The following is a 14,892-nucleotide window of genomic DNA, read 5'->3' as shown; positions in this document are numbered from 1 at the left end:
AAAACAATTCATGCATATCAATAGATAGAAGACTTTTAGCAAGTTATGCATTTTTAACAATCAATCATTAATTTAAGTGATCAAGCAAATTCTGCAATCAGAAACTCATGACACTTATAGCTAAACATGATGCTACTCCTAGCTAGTGTTGTTTGTGCAAGGATAGAGAGGATTCCAGCTTTTTCAATTAGCTCTGAGATGACTCGCCCATAGGGAATGTAGCAACTATCCATAAAGTTTCTGGAATATTTCACAGCTTCCTTCAAATGAGTGAAGATGATGGCTGGCAGATTTAGCTTATGACCTTGACGAAAGCAGAGGGCTAGGTTTTTTTCTCGCGTGGTTAGAATATTTAGGCAGAACCTTCGAGGCATAATGTTTGACATGACAAACAGGACCCAGGCTCTGTATATGGGCTTCAGGTTTGTTGAGTTATTGTAGAATCGTCTGAAGGAGACTGGAAGCCTGGAAGTCTTAATGAATTCTTCTATAGCAAGATAATCAAAGAATTCTAAGGACATAAGATTTCAATTGGACAGACACTGAATTGCATCAGCAATAAACTCCTTTGTAATCACAACTTTGAAGTTGAATATGTGAGACACAATGCTTCGTCCATCACTGTTGACGGATGCATGTAGCCAGAAGTTCTTAACAAGGTTTGGGTAGATGGGTTTGTTAAGGATTTACTTGTATCCATTCCAACCTTGATAATCAAAGAATCTATGGAAGCCATACTCCTCACTTGAGTCATCCAGCTTAGATTCATTGATGATCACAAGCATACTTTCGTCTCCAAGAAAAGTTCTGACGGCCATGGAGTTTGAGTTTTGTTGGGTTAAGAGCAGAGATATTTAAGATGAGTAAGAGCGGTGGAGTTTTGTATTGAAGGCTGAAGGATTTTATAGAGAAGGACAGGAATTGAAATAGTTAGAGGAGTGATAGGGGAGATGAACCTAGAGGGTAGGATTAATTATTACATATTGGCGCATGGGGAGAAGTTCAAGCGATTTGGATTCTTTTAATTTCGAGATCATTGTTTTTCATTTAATCTGTATTGTTCCTAGGGGGAGTAATTAATGACCTGAGTTAGTTTAGATATCATGAATGGGTTAGGAGTTATGTTTAATCCTATTGAGAAGGTAAGATTTAATTAGTAATTATATTATATAAAGTACACTTATAGACAACAACAATTTTTAGACTCAGACATTACAGAATTAGTCAACTTTAGCGATCTTCAAAAACATTCACCGATTGTGCACACTGTGTGAGATTATCAGGACTTTTGAGTGAACTTCATAAGAGAAATTAGTGCTCAAGTTCTTCAATCTTGTTCACCTGGTCACACCTTTTGAAGTTGAGTGCCTTCTTAGGTACTTCCCGACAACGAGTCTTCAGATGACTTTATTCATGATTAGTTTAAATAGTTGCTCTTTCATATGAAATATGGAAGTGATCCTGATTTCAGAATACATTGATGGTACCCTTAAGGTGATTAAAAATGTTTTAGGCAGGTCAAACCCATGATGGTGTTTTTAGAAGAAATACTGGTACTCTGTCAACATGAGTCATAACATCTCTTACAGGCATCCTTGGACGAAGGTTTGTTAGGGAGAACTTGAACCATATTTTAGGATGGTGAAGGAGATGTTTTAGGGTTGTTTGGTTCAAACGGAATAGAATCATCAAACAGGGTTTTGAAGAATTTTACCAATCTTAAGTCAGATTGAAAAATTTTCAACAGTGGCTCCAATTGAGACACACCCTATGACTTTAACAGTAGAAATGGGGAGAGACTTTGTTTCAAACTTAACGTTAGAATATGTAGGGAAAGGTGAAGAGAAGCTCGTCATGATATGACTGGATACTGATGCATGCTTAAGAGCTTTTGTCTTTTCTTAGCAACCTGGGTAGCATGCAGGAGTAGACACGAGATACTGACACATGTTTAAGATCAGATTTTTGGATTTGGTTTTATTACGGAAACAGTTGTTTGACCAAAAATAGTAACTAAGAATTAATGCTATAATTAATGCTAATCTAAACACATGCACATTGATATTAAGGTCGGTGGCTATGAGAGACTGTTTATATGAGCATGCACATATTGACAGAAATTTAAAAGAGAGAGTTTTAGAAAGATCTGACTTTTCTTGATGATAAACCTTCCTTCTTGACTTATCTGAGCTTGAGCATCTTCTGATATAGAGGCTCTGTCTTTTTCTTCTTCTGATCTTGGTCTTGAAGTGTCTTCATTCCCTTACCAGATCTTGACTGAATGGATTATGGCTTTAAGTCAGCTTTGCTTGTTTTGTCTTCTTGATATCTTTATTTGAGCAGATGATCTTCTTTCTGATGTCTTGGGCTTCTTGTGATTTAATGATGATCCGCAAAACTCCTTATGATGAGCAGATGATGTGCACAGAGTATTGAGGTCTTTGCCTTGATTTCTCCTGATTATACTGAGTGTTGGAGTATGACGTTGATCTTCAACTCAATGTGGTCTTTTTTCCTTCTGGAACTCTCTACATGGTTAAGTGTTTGATATTGAGATCAATGCAAAGCCATGCTCTGATACCAATTGAAGGTGGAGAGAAATACAAGAAAGGGGGGATTGAATTGTGTTCTTCATCAAATAAAATTCCCTTTTTTTTCTTTAACGTCTTTCTTTCGTTTAATCATCTATTGGATTATGCTTTTGATGTTACGGAAGCAAGAAGATGTAGAACTACATAACCAATGAGATGTTCATTTTAACTTCTGTGTGTCATCAGAACTTCTGACTTGTTCAGTACAGTTCTGCAGATTAAAGCTTGGGAGTTCTGAGTTAAAATGACATGTGCAGAAAGTAAAATGAAGGTTGAGAAAACACTTATAAGGGGGGTTGAATAAGTGGAATTTAAAAAACTTTACGAAGGAAAGATAGTCAGAACACAGATATTTTTATCCTGGCTCACCTTCTCAATAAGGCTACCTCCAGTCCACCCTCAACAAGTTGATTTGTCTCTCTCAACAGAGGTCTTAATCCACTATAATCAGAACCTGATTACACGTGCACGACCAACTTTCGTGACTCACAATACAATGCACAAGCCAAACTGCTGGTGACTAACAATCCCGCACAAACCAACTATTTGTGACTAACCAACCTTCTAATACTCAACTAGTCCTAGACTTCTTGAGACTTCTGACCCAACTAGTCTCTCAAGGACTCAGTTACCACGTAACTTCTGTTGACAGTGTATTGTTTTGCTTCTAGAAAGCTGTAATCACAACTGTGGTATTTCACTAAGATTAAGTACAGAATAATGAACTCAGAATATGAATAAGAAAATTTTGCTTCTGAGTTTTTCTTCACACTTGATGATTTTTCATAGTTACAGCATTCTTGTGTGTACTTTCTTGTTTTCTTCTTTTTCACTCGTCCAAGTGTGTCTTTTCTTCAAACGATCATGAGTATATATAGCTTATGAATTTTCGACCATTATCTCTAAGGCTTGTATTCAGCATTAAATGGTTTGCGTGTAGTCTTTGCTTTTGTTGTCTCCAAGGAATTGCATGTGGATAGCTTCTTCAATCAACCTTGGGAATTACGCTTTTGGAGTGTTGCAGCCGTTTTGCTAATGATTATGTCTTCAACGGTTTAATTTGAATCAATCTGAGTAATCTTCTATTCAGCCTTTGTTCTTCAACTTCTGTTGTGGATGTGTTTACGGTGTACTATCAGAAGTTGCTTTCAGCGGTGATGATTTGAATCACTCCTTATAATCTTTTGTTCAGCTTTGTTTTTCAACTTCTGTTGTGGATGTGTTTACGATGTACTATCAGAAGTTGCTTTCAGTGGTGATGATTAGAATCAGTCCTTATAATCTTCTGTTCATCCTTGTTCTTTAACTTTTGTTGTAGATAAGTTTGCAGTGTGCAGTATCAGAAGTTGCTTCGTAACTTGCGTTATGTTTCTCTTAGCTTCTCATAAGTGCCAAGTTCTGATTGTTGGTACTGGTACATCTTCTGAAAATAAGAACCATATGATTAGAGTAACATGTTTGCTTTGTACAAAATTTGTTTGCTTGTTATCATCAAAACACTAAAACATGATTAGAACCAAAACTATGTTCTAACATAAAAAACACGTTTATTTTTATCCTGGTTCACCTTCTAACAAAGGCTACCTCAAGTCCACCTTCTTCAGGTGATTTGCCTCTGTCCAGAGGTCTTAATCCAGTATAACCAAATATTGATTACATCTGCATGAACCTTCGCCGTGACTGACCATCCTGCACAGCCAACTACTGTGACTAACCCTGCACAAGCTACCCGCGAGTGACTAACCCCTAGATGACTAAACCTGCACAACAACGCGTTGTGACTAACTCCCTGCACAGCTACCTTCTATGACTGACTACAGATGATGAACCGTTCAGTGATCTCAGCGAGATATAATGTTCATCAATCTTCTGGAGATTACAAGAGTGCTTCTTAATCAAGCAGATTCTCTCCTATCTTAAGCTCATATGTTTACAACACTCTGACTGGAAGTCACTTATGGTGCCTAAACAATCTATCAGAAGTTCCTAAGATGTTTACATATTACGAGCAACAACTCTATGTGTTTTACATTATATTACAAGTTATAACAGAACTTGTAGTCTTCTTCTTTTATCTTCTGATTGAGATCTTCTCCTTCTTCTTGTAAGCAGATTAAGAGACTTGGCTCTTATGTTGGGTGATACTTGCTTGATCTCTTTGATCTTCTGAAAGTTGATTAATGTAACACCCTTCTAAACCCCCGCGGCAATTAAAATAAAAATCATAGTAAACATAAAACAAGGGTGCCACAATTAATAAAAATAATGAAAACCATAAGTCGTTCGTCATGCTTTATTAGGAACGATTCACAAAATTATCAAAATACATCATCGACACAGCGGAATGTCATTTAACGGTATCGTAAGACATCACCAAAATATAAACCAAACGATACATAATCCAAAATAATAAAATATAGTATCATAAGTAACTCTTAAGTTTATCGTTCCCCAGTGTTACAAATCAGAGCATGACTCGACACGGACTACGGACTAGCCTATGAGCTATCCTCACCAAATCAAGATGCCGCTACTCCTTAATCTGAAAATATCAACATGTTAGGGTGAGTCTCATTTGAAATTAATAAGTATTATACAGTCATAAGTAATAAGACATCATAGAATTATCATTCACCCAATCACAACATGTATTCAGATTTTATAACAACGGATCACACACCAAAATCAAACACATCACCAAGTATAATACACAACCATTTGATCATACTATATTATCATGCACATGAACGACTGACACTATGCATGTGGTACCATACATCATGGGCTAAACCCATCCAACTGATCTTTCATCATCTAGATACAGTCCAACCGGCACAAATTCCTCACAATGGGAATTATGCCCACCATCTGATCCACAACATCACCGGGATCCATCACCAAAATGCATATGAATGAATGTACACATATGTCATACTTATAACATCACCGATCCGATGCTTCGCATCGTCTCATTACAACTCACCATTTCATCACCAATAAGCATGCACATGTATTAACAATCATTCAGTCATATCACATATAATCATGTCAAAAACAACACCCAAATCAAAATTAAATTCAAGTGGCTACACCACCACAACAATACCTTGTTACATTCACACATATATGTACACAATGATATAGTCCATTAATTAAATTAAATCACCATTTAAAATAAACTAGGGCCACTGCCCATTTCATCAATTCATCACATAAAGCTTTAAATTAGCTCTGCAACGCTCAAAACGGATGTACGGTTTGAAAGTTATGCCCCTCAGAAAATTTGTCAAAAGTTGGAAGCTATGCGTCGACGCAAACCCCCTTCAGGTCGATGCATTGAATTTTCTGTCACCCTCGGGTATGCGCACGCTGACCCTATAGGTCGACGCATGCTGTCAGACAGGTCAACGCAAACTGATACTTAGGTCGATGCATCTGACGCTTAGGTCGACGCATTCTTCGCAGCTACAGAATTTCTCTGCGATTTTAACATGTTTCTTCTCCCAATCTCATCTAAATCGCACCAAAACAGTCTCATACCAAAAACTCATCAATTAACATATTATAATACAAATATAACACGTTTTAGAAGTCATCTAACACCAAACCTTTCATCAAATTCATCAATTGCATCAAATCAACATAAACAACCCAAATTCCCCAAAACCCCAAAAACCAAAACATGCTATCGAACCAAACAACAATCCTAATCAGTTTACTACCCTGATTATATAATAATCACTAACCCGAGGAGTCCCCCCTTACCTCTTGAGTCGAAACATCGAAGGTCCTCTTCTTCCTCTTCTTCTCCTTTTTACGTATCTTCTCTGTTTCTCAGTAAGGCTTACATAGTTAACACCTCCCTTTTGCTAACCACTACACTAAGCCCAATTGTTTATTTCTACAATATTCCTCAATAATTTACCAAAAATGCCAATTATTCCAATTAAATAATTTAAAATCTAATTAAATTAAATAATGGAAAATATGGGGTGTTACAATTAAGGGACACAACCCTTATTGAGAATGCTTCTTTAGAATGATCATCATCTTCTTCTCCTGTAAGCAGATAAAGAGCAGCAGCTCTTTTTGAGTTTCTTCTTGTGCTTCTTCTTCCTTGAGCGGATTCAGAATAACAGTTATGTTTTATGTGCTTCTTCATATTGGTCTTTTCTCATCTGAGTAAGAAGATTACGGCTTCAGCTCTTGAAATTAATTCCTTCTTGTAAGGCAATCTTCATTTCTTCTTCAAGCAGATTTAGAGCTATGGCTCTATGTTGAGTTTCTTCTTCCAATGCATGTCTTCTTCTTGAATACTGATCATTAAGCTTGTTGCAGCTGATAACACAGTTAATGATCATAAGCAAACATGAAACATTTCTTCGAGCAACAACTAAGTGTATTCAGTTTGTCAAGTCATTTAATGTGAACAATGTATGAACTTATCCAGTATTAATAAACTTCTAATAACTCCAGTGGAGAATATTTCTCAACAGCAGAGAATTCAATTCTTCCATGATTTCTTCACGTAGGCTTATGGTTAGTGTATGACAACACTGTGGATTGATTTATCACGTACTGAGTATGTGTTGCCTCTTGTGTAGCTTCTGATGCACCATTTCATATTTCTTTATTTATACTTTCATGCTCAGCTTTTCTCTACAAATTTTCTCTCAAGATTTCCCTTTTTCAGCACTCTGTAGTTGCACCATGGATTCACACTTTGGATGCATATTCAATGCATTTTTGGTGTTCGAATGGGAACTTGATGGCACACACCTCACACGCTCTCAAGTTTGAATTTTGAATCTATTTATAGCCTGATGAGTGGTTACCGTTGGAATGTAGTCGTTGCAATCTGGTTGAGTATGGATTTGAACGCTTCGCATTGATTGGCTGCATGTGTCCATGACAGAACCTTATCCTGATGTCAGTTTGTGGCGTGCTACTCTGGTTTTTCTTTCTTCAATGTGTTGCATGTAGCTTGATTTTACTTTTAACCTTAGGAGTTATTCCTTTTAAATGTTGTAACCGTTTTGCACGTGATGATGTTTCTAACGGCTCTCCTTTTGATTCTCAGCTCTTTGTATTTTATTCAATTTTATATGCTGAGCTGTAGGTTCTTCACTGGCTTGTACGTGACTTAAGTTGATGTTTGTATCTTGCATGTCACTTCGTTGTAGCTTCAGAACTTGTAACTTCAGATCTTCTGATCTTTTTGCGTGTGTGATCTTCTGATGTTGCAAAGCTTCTTGTAGCTGATCTTTCTTATTCATTTTCTTACAACTTCTGATGTACTTTCTGATTGAGGCTTGTTGTATGTAAGCAATGATATTGCTTGTTTCTTCTGAGTGGTCTTGTCTCTGATTTTTGCTTCTATTGCTTCTGATCTGCGGTCTTTGGCTTGTTTGACGTGTTCTTAATCAGAACATCTGATGAATGATGTTTAGCTTCGTCAATCTTCTGGATGTAGTTGTTGTTCTCTTTTTCTGAGGAATCCTGTATAAGATTTTGTAAACTAAATGAAACCATTAGTAATAAAATTGTTACTCACAAAATATATGCTTGTTATCATCAAAACTAGATTCTAAACATAGATTCTCAATCTTGTTCTAACACTTATCTCGTCTATTAATTATATCAATATATAGGACCAAAGAGGTTTTCATTATATTAGTCAAAATTTAAAAAATTAATGATCACAAATATAAACACAACTAAATGACAGATTAATCATGAAATATGTAGCATAAAAATCACATGAAGGTGATCAATACATGTCAATTTTCAACTGGTCCTCCTTACCTTAATGAAATCAATATTACCATACAAAGTGCAATGAACTGAATAACCAAACTTTATCTCTGATCAGAACGTAATAAAATATATGAGTATGTATATATACTATCAAAACATAGAATCTTATGCCCTTCCATGAAGAGTCGTGATTATTCAAGGTTTTTTATTTCAATTTTACCCATCACAAAAATATAAATAAGACTTTTGGTATCTACACAATATTTTTCATAACAATTATATCGTTGGTCATAAACCTTACATTAAATAGATCACTTTAATTTGGCTAATTAAATAATGGTCCTAGCATATTAATTTATTACATATATGACCAAAAAAATTCTAACAATCTCCCACTGGTAATATATGTATCCTTACAAATGTGTTGAGCTCAAAAATTTCTATTATAAACTTTGAACATATCCTTATCTCGTTTATTAATTATATCAATATATAGGGTCAAAGCGGTTTTCATTATATTAGTCATAATTTAACCTATTAATGATCACAAATATAAACACAACTAAATGACAGATTAATCATGAAATATGTAGCATGAAAATCACGTGAAGGTGATCAATACATGTCAATTTTTAGTTGGTCCTCCTTACCTTAATGAAATCAATATTACCATACAAAGTGCAATAAACTGAATAACCAAACTTTATCTCTGATCAGAACGTTATAAAATATATGAGTATGTATATATACTATCAAAACATAGAACATAATTAACAACAATGGCTAACTCCTATTAAACCAAAAAAATCCTTTAATTTTATAACACCCATGTGAGAAGCGTGCTGATGAAAGGTCTTGGATGGAAGCCCTTTTGTCATAGGGCCCGATATCATGGAGTTTGTCCACTTTGTACTCTCTCCTTTTGTCAATTGTAGTTTATCTTAAATTAACCAAATTGTGCAAGAAGATATATTAACATCAAATGTACGAGTAAGTCATCTGACAACTCAAGCTTTTGTGCCTTAAGTTTGTTGGAAGCAATATTAGATATTTTCGTAATATACTTTCTTATGTTTCCTTTGCCTTTATACTTTAAAGAAATCAAGCTTTGAAGAAGTGTGCTTTTTTCCACTTTATCGCTTTCAGTAAAGCGCTTTTCAATTTCTGCAAGGAAGTCGTTGGCACTTGTTATTTCTTCACATATAGTATCCCTAAATGCCTCTGGAATGCCAGGAGTTATGATCATATGACTCGTGGAATTGGAGCGATCCCACTTCTCATAATCTTTCTTTCATTAAAGGTACTGAAGTCAATAGGAGAAGGGGTTGATTTATCATTAATGCAAGGTCAAGATCCATGCAGCCAAAAACAATTAAAATATTTTCCTTCATGTCCTTATAATTTGGCACCATTAAAAAACTAGAATTGACGATTTGAAATAAATCATAAATAAATTCATAAATAATTTAAATAATAAATGTTCAAATAAAGTCATAACCCATCTTATGATATTTAGTGCACCATCAATATCAAATCTTCAGACAATAATATTAATTGCTAGTGATACTGTTGTTATAACAATCCTACAATGATAATAAAACATGTCAAATAATAAACCCCTCTTTGGATTTGATTTATCATTCACATGTGAAGTCTTAAAATTATCACATGTTTATCATTACAAGTGTGTGTATATAATCATGTCAAATATCAATTTTCCTTTGGGCAAACTAATACTCACATAGAAACATATGCACACTAACATTCAACATTTCTCATGATCAAATCCATAAAAGAAAGGTCACTTTGGTGATTTCTATTCTCATTAGAATCATTTAAAATGTCAAATAACTATAATTTAAAATTATGACAAATTGAATTAAATTAATTTCTAAAATTGAATTACATATATACCTTATATTAATTTTCACTAATATTCTTTGGATTTAGTATAAGAAATAATAAACAATCAGATATATAAATCCTGGACAAAATTTGAACATAAAAAAATTGAAAGGACGCATGGCTTCGCAAACCAGTACAGCCAACTCGTGGGTTATCTCAGTAAACCAAATGCATAAGTGATGCTATTAGTAATGTGTATCATCCATGTTCATTTAGGAAGGAAAAAAAAATAACCGAAACACCATCCAGATTCATTCATGACTTTATATATATTATATATAACAATTTATTCAATTCAAACTCAACTTACGTAATCATTTATATTCATTATTAAATAATAATAATAATAAATCAAGAGTTTGTCATGAATTATAGTAATTCAAAATTCACACATGAATCAAGTATGGGTTGCTCTAATACCAATTGTTGGGAATTTTCTTAATTAATCAAGACTTTATGCATCCATACTCGAATTTAAGATGAAATAGAATGTGGAAGCGTACCTTTAGGATCCTAAAATATTAATGAGAAGATAATGATTTTGATAGAGTAATGACCTTCCAATTGTAGATTCCTTAATTCCTTAGTTCCTCTTTCAATGGGATAAAGAGAATAAATATTCTATGATATTTTCTTGTTGTCTAAAATTGCGGACCATAACCCCTTATTTATAAGAATCGCATGTCATTTCATGAAAAGTCATGTTTATTGAATTTTAGAATCCTATGCCCTTCCATGAAGAGTCGTGATTATTCAAGGTTTTTTATTTCAATTTTACCCATCACAAAAATATAAATAAGACTTTTGGTATCTACACAATATTTTTCATAACAATTATATCGTTGGTCATAAACCTTACATTAAATAGATCACTTTAATTTGGCTAATTAAATAATGGTCCTAGCATATTAATTTATTACATATATGACCAAAAAAATTCTAACAATCTCCCACTGGTCATATATGTATCCTTACAAATGTGTTAGACTTTTGAGCTCAAAAATTTCTATTATAAACTTTGAACATATCCTTATCTCGCTTATTAATTATATCAATATATAGGGTCAAAGCGGTTTTCATTATATTAGTCATAATTTAACCTATTAATGATCACAAATATAAACACAACTAAATGACAGGTTAATCATGAAATATGTAGCATGAAAATCACATGAAGGTGATCAATACATGTCAATTTTTAGTTGGTCCTCCTTACCTTAATGAAATCAATATTACCATACAAAGTGCAATGAACTGAATAACCAAACTTTATCTCTGATCAGAACGTTATAAAATATATGAGTATGTATTTATACTATCAAAACATAGAACATAATTAACAACAATGGATAACTCCCATTAAACCAAAAAAATCCTTTAATTTTATAACACCCATGTGAGAAGCGTGCTGATGAAAGGTCTTGGATGGAAGCCCTTTTGTCATAAGGCCCGATATCATGGAGTTTGTCCCCTTTGTACTCTCTCATTTTGTCAATTGTAGTTTATCTTAAATCAACCAAATTGTGCAAGAAGATATATTAACATCAAATGTACGAGTAAGTCATCTGACAACTCAAGCTTTTGTGCCTTAAGTTTGTTGGAAGCAATATTAGATATTTTCGTAATATACTTTCTTATGTTTCCTTTGCCTTTATACTTTATAGAAATCAAGCTTTGAAGAAGTGTGCTTGTTTCCACTTTATCGCTTTCAGTAAAGCGCTTTTCAATTTCTGCAAGGAAGTCGTTGGCACTTGTTATTTCTTCACATATAGTATCCCTAAATGCCTCTGGAGTGCCGTGATTTATGTAACACCCCAATTCTACTCCATAATTATAAGCGAAGGTCAAAGTGCATTTAAAAATATTCATCAAAAGATGGGATGTCACTTCGACTTAACCAATCAAACATACTTATATTGCATTTAACAAAAGATACATAGCATTCGGAAACAAAAATTTATCCAACAACTTCCAATTTCAACTTATAAACATCTTTCAATTCAACTTAAAACAAATGTCAACATATAGAATACAACAATTAAACAATAACGGCTAATCCCCCCGAGTGCTACGTATCAGTCATCAGAGCAATGGACACCAACTAGACTTGCCATAAAGCAACATAAGGGCTTCTCGTAAATAATCTCGAACATTCACAGCTAATCTTGAGTACCTGCCCATTTCCCATGGTAGGGAAATATCAGCAAAGGGGTGAGATATCTTACAATATTTATAACTAATATAGGAGATATTAGATCATACATAATTTCACCACTTCACATCACATAACATCTTACAACAATTTTCATTGCAAAACAACTTATCAATATAATACAACTTTTAAAACGACAACAATGTCATTAATCTATTAAGACAACATATTCATATACACAATTATAATATGATCACGTCACAACAAACATCTCATCATCACGTCACAACAAACATCTCATCCTCTCAACAATCCAAGCACAACTCAAATGCAATTCAAATGTGACTCGAATGTGACTCAAACTTATGCACATGAATGTGGTACCATTTGGTGTAAACTCCCAACTTAAACATTTTCCATTGGGTCAACTTAAACATTTGCCACTTGGGCCAACTTAAACAATTGCCATTTAGGCCAACCTAAACATTTTCCATTAAGGCCACCATCGCTTTTGCCATTAAGGCCGTCGTGTTTGCCATAAGTTCCACGCATGCATTATGCAATGGATGCGACTCAATGATGTACATCCACAAATACCACATAAACAATACGTCACAACATCGTCTAAATCACCATCGAACATTATCAATATAATGTCGAACTTCAACAACAAAATCATCATCATCATTCATAAGAATGCATCACTTCACAATCACGTCACTATGTTGCATCATCATACAACAATATATCACTTCACAACAACAATCACGATACAACTTACCAACATTGACCATAGGGTCTACGACAACAACGACAATTTCCACATACTAACAACAACGACAATAATGTTACCACAACAACAACGAATCCATCATGTTAACAACAAACATCAACAATTCATCTTATTACCAACAACATCAACACATTCATCATATTCCTTAATTCAAGTAATCATCATAACACATTATATTCAACTTCATATATATTGTTAATTAATCACATGGCAACACTATTAGCTCATACCTCTCAAGACGTACAGTTAATCACATATAGCATACAACATCATTATCAATTACGCATAAGAAAAACATTGTATCGTCATTGTAACACGGTGAACTGACTTTTTATCAATCGAAAATGTCGCGGTTAAGCAAGAGTCGCCACCGACTTTTATTTTATCCAAACAAATTCAGAAAGGCAAAAAGAAACAGAAAAAAACCTTTTAAGAAATCTGAGTTCGGGGGGTAATTTATGCAAAGGGAAGGTGTAAGGCACCCTTTGCATCCATGGTTTTCCATGGGCTCTTAATTGCTTTGCTTGCTCATTTGTTTAGAAAATGTAGATGAAAGAGATAGGGACTTTAGCTTGTGAATAAGCGTTGCCCTCTTGAAAAATTATGAGAAAGAATATAATAAAAAGGTTTGAGCATTGCAAGGCAATTAGGGGCAATTACCTTAAACTCAGATGATAGGTCTCTTTTTGCCTTTCAGAATGAAAGGGCCTATCCTTGCCATAAGAGGGCAGGAAGCCTTTCGTTTGGAGGTTGAAGGGTCATCGAAGCATCCTTTGCCATAAGACTGTCCCATGCCATAGAAGGGCAGGTAGTCTAAGGCAAGGATCAGAATAAGCCATTTCGTAGGCAGCCAGAAGATACCTCAGCCTTTTTCCGTAGGCAACTTCCGAGGGTCGAGGTCATATTGCGTATCGAAGGCAGCATCATTTAGGGTCGTATGACCTTTAGTATTCGAGGCAGCATGGCTGAGGTATCTTCGAATTCGAGGGACGTGGCTTATTCTGCAAAAACACAAAGGCAACAGGCAACAAAGGCAACAAGGCAACAAGGCAACAAGGCAACAGAGAGGTTACCCAAAAGGGTGCGTGTGTGCAACAATCATGTGATTATATTCAGATATTTATCTTTTAATTAGTTATTCTAATTCAGTTTAAGGCTTGCACTCCCTAAGATTACTAACCACGCAATATATAATAATATAAAGCAATAATGGGGGCGGGAAATTGTAACCAGTGGATCCCTTATCAGGGTTTGACACAAGTAATAATAATAAAAAGCATAAAATAAAATGAGGTTCAGGGTTACCAATGACGTAGCTTCGGCATTTGACAAACCCTGAAAGAAAGAAAAATGGCAAACCAAAAGAGGGTGAGTGCATTATCGGTTCGAAGGCAAAAGAACTAACCCTAAAATAAAAGGATAAATATTGTAAGGCTAAATAAATAAATAAAGAAAAATAGATACTTAGCTTTGCATTTGATCTGATATGATTGGCGGGAAGTCTCGGGGTTAACCCTGAAAAGGCAAAGGCAGAAGAGAATGAAGGCAAGGCAAAACCTGATTATTTAAAAGGAAACAAAATAGATTTTAAATTAAATAGGGTACTTAACTTTGAATCTTGATCGGACGCGTAGTCGGAAGAAACCTGAAAATAACCCTGAAAAAGACACACACAAAAAATGTTTTTAGTGTAG

The sequence above is a fragment of the Vicia villosa genome, linkage group LG4, assembly GCF_029867415.1.
Source record: "Vicia villosa cultivar HV-30 ecotype Madison, WI linkage group LG4, Vvil1.0, whole genome shotgun sequence".
NCBI lineage: Eukaryota > Viridiplantae > Streptophyta > Magnoliopsida > Fabales > Fabaceae > Vicia > Vicia villosa.
This window is presented reverse-complemented; position numbering follows the sequence as displayed.